General features: G+C 38.5%; 1 protein-coding gene and 1 pseudogene across 1 annotated transcript in view; one reads left to right on the top strand and one right to left on the bottom strand.

Annotated features, from left to right (window-relative positions):
- The window catches only part of LOC101571550 (formin), a 314,401-nt gene that overhangs the window by 246,634 nt on the left and 61,863 nt on the right, over window positions 1-5,904 (top strand). The window lies entirely within an intron of this gene.
- LOC105743771 lies at window positions 2,832-4,478 on the bottom strand (annotated as a pseudogene).

Here is a 5,904-nt window from a genome sequence, read left to right as displayed (position 1 = left end):
TATAAATAAAGAGCAAAATGAAAGACACAAAATAGGCTACAAGGATCAGGGGGACAACAGACAGAGGGGGAAGGAGAGAAGGGAAAAGGGATTTTTAAAAATTGGGGGGTGGGGATGGAAATAGAGCTTTTACCAGAACAAGTCCTGGAGGGAGCAGGGAGGGATGGGAGAGAAAGGAGATAGACAGACAGACAGAGAGACAGACAGACAGACAGACGGAGGGAGGGAGGGAGGAAGGGAAGGGGGGAGGGAGGGCAAAGAAGGAAGGGAGGGAGGAAGGAAGAAGTGTTGTGCAGTCAGGGATGTAGCTCAGTGGCACAGCACCTGCCTGGCAAGAGTAAGGTCCTGAGTTCAACTCCTGGTATCAAAAATAAAAGTGTTATATATGTTTATAATCTCTGGTATCAAAAATAAAAGTGTTATATATGTGTATAATCTCCCCATGATAAATGTAACCATGATGTACTGCAGACATGTGCTGATATAAAAATTCTAAAGCATCAAATGCAAGAAACTCCCTTATATATTCAGTATTTTAACTATAGAGAAAGCACAGATGACTGATTACAAATAGATATCTGCATGTAAGAAAATGAATTCACATTAGTAAAAAGCTATTATATGAGTTGTGCATCATTTTCGTCTTTTATTTTTCTCAAGTGTCCAAATATTCTGCATTGATCTATTGCACATTAAAATCTGGAGAAAGTTTTTTAAAATGCTGAAAAGGAAAGAAAAGAAAACCCACTATAACTTTTATTCCCATTGAATCCATTTTTAAATTGTTATTATAGTAAAGTGTTTTATTAATATCTTTACCAACAAAAGCTTTCCACAAGAGGATGCCAAGTATTATGGAAAGGTCATTCTGGAATAATCTTCCAGGAATTGTGTTAAACTATCAGCACTTTCGCCCCAGCAGAGATATAAATAGTGTAGTCACTTTTAAAATCAAGCCTAGTTCATTTCCTTTTGCTGAGTCCGATAGCAATCACTTGTCCTAGTGGTCCGACTGCATATACTCTGTTGGCAGAACAAATTAAATAGTGTTAATGTGAAAAATATCTTCTGCAGCATCTTCTTTGAGAACCCCTTTTCCCAGTAATTTCTTTTATCAGAAATATTACCTAGTTGGCCATGATAGCTCACAGTGGTAATCCTAGCACTTGGGAGGCTGAGGCAGAAAGATCACCATGAGTTAGAGGCCAGCCTGGGCTACATAACAAGTTCAAGGCTAGCCTGAAATACATAGTGAGATCCTGGCTCCAAGAAAAAAAGAAAGAAAGAAAAGAAAAGAGAAAAGAAATGTTACCCAAGAAGCAGACTGCTATTGATTTGGTCTTCATGGTACCTAGATACTTGGTAACCTCACAACTATTGAAGTTATGCAATTCATGGGTGCTATCGCCACTGGACCCATTTAAATTCCATACTACAAGAAATAATTGACTAAAGAAAAGGTAGATTAAAATGTATTTTGTGGGCTGGGGAGATGGCTCAGTGGAATAAGCGCTTCCTTTGCAAGGGCAAGGGCCTGAGTTCAATCTCCGGTTCTGCCAAAAAAAGTAAAGACCAAATAAAAGAAAATGTATTTTGCTATTCAAAGTAATAGCAAGTTTTGGAGAAGTCAGACATATTTCAGCTTCAGTGAATTCTTTTCCTGAGTACACTTTCCTTGTCCAGGTTTCCCGAGCAAGCTGGGTTATGGACAACCGCATTTGCTCCATGATTCCCTGCAAGCCCGGCTGGTGGCTCACGCCCTTCTGTGACTGACCATGTGAGCAGTTGTTTTCCTAGGAGGAGTGCTTCCACTTAGCAAACACCCGTGCAATGAGACAGTCACGTGCTTTGTGTAAATAAACTGAGACTTAAAATCTCCCTAGAAAACTAAGAGCAACATGTTATATTTCATCTCACATGTGAATCTGGTGTTTTTTTCCTCTTGCTTTTAGATTAAGGTCAGTTTTAAGGTACTAATATCTCGGACTATGCAAAACAACTTTATAGCTGAAGTGTATTCTTTAGAATGTGATTAAGATCATCCTTCATACTGGATGTATTTCTCGACAATTCATAAAAATATGTGGAATGGTTTCTTTATAGAGATGACAGAATGTCACATTCGTGTCCGTGTGTAAGACACAAAGGACTTCAATGGGGGAGACAATCCATGTAAATGTAACCTGTGCAAATGTGTGCCTTTCAGCTATGACCTGCCATTCTCCTGTCCCATTCATAATGACATGACACTTCTATGGTTTTAAGCGGGAAACTGGGAAGAGTACCGGTGTGGTGCAGTGGATTAGGAACAAGCCTGTTCTTTTTTGCTCCAGATTAGCTGTGTAACCTTAGGGGAGCTGCTCTCAGCGCTCCCTGCAGCTGCATCTAAACACCATCGGCTGCTTTTTCTGATCACATGAAGTGAGGCTTTTTCATCAAAAAGCAATTAAGAATGTGGGAAACAGAAGCCATCTCAACTGGATAGGCAGAAGCAGCAACTGGCGTATTCGGTGTATTGCCTTCTGATCTTTTAACAGAATTTTTATGGCTATGCATTGCTTCTGTGACTTCTATGCTAATATAGTTTTTTTTTTCACAATTGAAGCTTTATTTTGTGTGGTTATAAAGAGACTTTTTCAAGATATAGAGTATAACAAGTGAAGTGATGTGTAAACAAATAGTACTGTAAAGAATATATGTAGGAGATACTATGTAATTTATTTTGAGGATTAAAAGCAGTATTCTTGATTTTATAGTTCTAGTCAATATCTAGCATCAATATTCAAGTAATACATACTTCAAAAATCAGAGTTTTAAAAAAATCAACTCAGTTAGCATAGCTCTAAGACAACTTTCCCTTTACCACAATTTTCAAGAGTGCTTTTTAATTCTTCTACAGAAAGCAAAGAGGTTGTGCTGTAATTTTTCACCTTCTCAGAAAGATTATCGTTGGTCCATTTTGTGGTAAGAATGGTATACAGATGCGAACTACAGTGCATCAAAGCAGGCTGCTTATTGAAGAAATGTGTTTGCATTCCCAGTCTTTGAGAAAGAGCTTGACAGTCCTGGTCAGCATTTTCTGAAACCTGGTCTGAAGTACTGTTTCCCCATCCAATAGTTTTCATCTTAGGTCAACTTCCTACTGTTTCTGTTAGGCCAAACTGTGAATCAGAGACCAAGAATAAGGCTGTGCTGAGCACAGGCAGTCTCCCCTACTGGAGCTTCATCACACTGCTAGAGACTCGGCTTTGCAGCCAGCAATATATTGACTAATTCCATGTAAGGGTTCATTTCTACTTTTCGGTCTTCATCCAACCCATCACTACAAGACTGGTCCTTGGCTTTAAAGACTTGAACTACTGGACCAAGTTCTGATACAGTTTGACTTCCCACATGAATAAAATACATTTTCCCAAACAGAGACATACATTTTGTATTTGCCTATAGACCACTTTGATAAGAAGATCATACTTCCACAAGAAGCTCAGACAGCAGAGCTGGCCAAATAACTCAGTGGATTAAAGCACCTGCAAGCAGGCACAGGGGCTGGGGGTTTGATCCCCAGGCCTGCCATGCCGGCCCCACCCCCTGGGTATGCTAAAGTGGAGATTGAGAATGGATATGGTGGCATGCACCTGTAATCCTAGCACTTGGGAGGCTCTATACAGGAGAATCACTATGAGTCAGATCTAGTAGTGAGACCCTGAACACCCTGTAGACCCTTCTCTAAAACACAGGAAAAAAAAAAAAAAAGGAAGAAGAAGCAGCTCAGACAGCAAGAACAGCTGCATGGTCAAAAAGCAAAATGTGGCAATAGCTCAGCAGCACCTGCCTGGCAAGCTCAAGGACCCGAGTTCGATCCCTTGTACCACATGCCATGCCAGCCCTGGAACCCTGGGCATGCCATGCTGTCCCCAAAACTGAACATAGTGGCACATGCCTGTAATGCCAGCACTGGGGAGGATCACTATGAGTCTGAGCTGCATAGCAAGATGCTGTACCAAATAAATTAATTAATTTTAAAAAATACAGAAAGCAAAATGTGCTCTTGTTTCAGTTGCTAATATAATTAGCATTTTCAGGCCAAGGTTCTTGTGCTGGAATCTGGGAGACAGAGGCATCTGCCACTGAGGATGTGTCTGCTGGGTAGCACCATAACTGCTGTCCTACATTCACTTTTCCCTTATGGTGGTGTCATAGCATGTTCCCACAGTGTTCTTTGCAAGAGTATATCCCAAACATGTGCATCTAGTAAGTGCATTTCAAGCCTTGGCAACTTTATTTAAGGGATATACATGTTAGAAAAGTCAGACGAGTAAATGTTATTGTACAACAAAGAATTGTGCTGGTACTGGTAGTAGTGATTGTAATGATTGACACTTATGGAATGAATGTGCCAGGTGCAGTGGCCAAACACCTGACAAACATACCTGTTCAGCATCACAACTGTCTAAAGTAAGTCTTATTTCTATTTCCATTCAAAATTTAGATATCCAAGTCTTAGCCCAGTGAAACAGCTTGTGCAAAGCCAATAGTTAGAAAGTAATGGGGTATTTTGAAGCTTTGACTCCACCATTATTCATAATATAGTACCTACCATATACTTAACTTGAACCATTTAAGTGAACAAGTGAATGCCTCAGCACACCCTGAGTACACAGTCAGTGCTGGCTGTCATCAGTCCCGCAAGCTCTGATGTGAAGATCCTGCTCAGTTACATTACAGTACATAAGCAGCTGATCAGCAGGGGGCTGGCTGCATTGGACGTCATGAGCTGTGGCTGTGTGGTGCAAGGGAACCTAATCCAGGGTGTCAGTCTATTACTGGAAAATCCACTGTCTACTCAATGGCCTATTTAGCTTACTTTTAAACTGTAGCATAAAAAGTTTGTGTGTAAGTGGTGTTTTAGGTAGTGGACAAGTGGACAAGCTAAGGTGTGAAGAATCAGGTGATACCCCTAATAGTATATTAGTTATAAGAATCAATTGTGGAAAATATTTTAACAGTCAATGGGAAATGGGAGAAAGAGATATGCCTATGTATATAATCATGGTGGCTTGTACAACTGCACCGTGGACTTCTGCTGGTCTGTGGAAAGGAGCAGCTGGTGCTTAATTTGTCTCCTTTTTTTCAATTCTTTTATGTTTTTTTATTTTTAATTTCTTTCCTCTTTCCAATTTCGCATGCATATATCTGGTAAAATGAATAACTAATTTGAAGACAACACTATACAACTGTGAAATTGATATTATTTTGTTTTAGTGAAATTCTGTATCATTTGTAATTTTTCTGTTTTAATACTATTTTGTACTCTCCTTAAAAATAAAAAGTAAAAGGGAAAGAATCTAAACATAAGGAATAAATAATTGGGATGAGGAAAAGGAGAAAAGATAGGAAAAATGGAAGGGGAAAATCATATGTGTATATATGCAAGATAGCTAAGATGATTGTGGTACTAATTTCTATTGGTTTTTTTTGAAGGCACCAGTTAACACGTAGAATTTTTACTTTGATGAGTTTTCATGCTAATATCTGTAGTCTGCACAACTACATTGCAGACTACAATGGGTGATGTAACAACCATTATTGAATACCCGTCATCTTCGTTTTTTAAAATTGTATATCTTTTCTAATGCCTTATCTATTATTTTTCTATTTTCTTTAAAGTAAAATAAATAAAATAAAAAGATCATCTACAGAAAAAATAGTCAATAGGAGAGGTTTAATTCAATTTGATAAATAAGGTACTATCTTTAGATTTATGCACTATCAAATACTAAAATGCTAAGATGTAAAGACAAATAAGTGAAATAATTACTTTTGAAGAGTATCATATTTTTCCCCATAATTTTATTGATAAACAAATAGCAATGAGACAGTTTCAAACCAAATTGGTAGGACAGT

Source organism: Octodon degus, unplaced genomic scaffold (genome assembly GCF_000260255.1).
Source record: "Octodon degus isolate 3935 unplaced genomic scaffold, OctDeg1.0 scaffold00166, whole genome shotgun sequence".
NCBI lineage: Eukaryota > Metazoa > Chordata > Mammalia > Rodentia > Octodontidae > Octodon > Octodon degus.
The sequence above is the reverse complement of the archived record's forward strand: the minus strand, read 5'-3'. Positions and strand labels throughout refer to the sequence as shown.